Below are 1,095 nucleotides of genomic sequence, written 5' to 3'. Positions count from 1 at the left end.
TGACAGTGGTAGAGGGGAAGCCATGGTTTTTTTTTAAAGAAGGACATCTCGGATGATCTAGACTGGAAGACCTCATCTTGGGAGCAGATATGACAGATATCAAGGAATTGAGAGAAAGGAATAGAAATCTTACAGGGGAATGGGTGTGCAGAAGTGTAGCTAAGGTAGTTGTGGGCGTTGACAAGTTTGTGAAAAAGATGTCAGGAGAAAGGTTGCATCTTGAGATGGAGACAAAGAGATCAAGTAAGGGGAGAGTGTCGCTGGAGATGGACCAAATGAATTTGAAGTCACGGTGAAAGTTAGCTGCAAAGTGGGTGGGGTGGGGGCAGGGGGAGGAGCACAGGATTTGACCGTTCCCTTGACTAATTTTGACAGGTAAAGGCAGTGTTTATCTTTTGTCTTTCATTTTGATTTTTGGCTATTTGAATTTTTAAAACTTGCTCAAAATTGTATTGTCAATGATAAAGTCCATTGGAAGCTTGACATCATCATCTGTCAAAATATGTTTAAAACATAAATGGAAGTATGATTTTTGCTTTGATTCATTGTGCTAATTTGGCAGTAACATCACATTCAAAAGAAAAAAATCAAATAAGTCATACCTGAATTTGCTGAAGTAGGTACATAAATAAACATCTGAATCTTAATAACAAAAATAATTTCCTAAGCACAAAATTCTGACAGGTAAAAATCTAATTCTGCCATCTATTTATGCTATATTACAGACAGTAGTAGGAATGCAATGGATGCTTTTACAATTACCAGTGTAGATATCACAAGCCTCAGGAGATTCACTCACATTAAAACTTTATCCATTTAGCTCCTCTCAACCTGCGGTCAAATCAAATTCCAATCCAGTCAGAAAACTCCAACCCAAATTATATTCTTTTCAGGAAACACTTCTTAGTTTAGACCTGTTGAATCACATTATCAATTATCAGAGAAGAAGACAAATTGATAAGGATTAATTCATCAGGCTGCTATTTAAAGTTGGGAAACATTGTAGAGGTCAGAATGGCTAGATAATTTTGACTGAGATCACTCTGATCTAGATAAAGCAGGAACGATTCAAACCCTAACTTATTCTGGAAGGAA

The sequence above is a fragment of the Narcine bancroftii genome, chromosome 8, assembly GCF_036971445.1.
Source record: "Narcine bancroftii isolate sNarBan1 chromosome 8, sNarBan1.hap1, whole genome shotgun sequence".
NCBI classification, from domain to species: domain Eukaryota; kingdom Metazoa; phylum Chordata; class Chondrichthyes; order Torpediniformes; family Narcinidae; genus Narcine; species Narcine bancroftii.
This window is presented reverse-complemented; position numbering follows the sequence as displayed.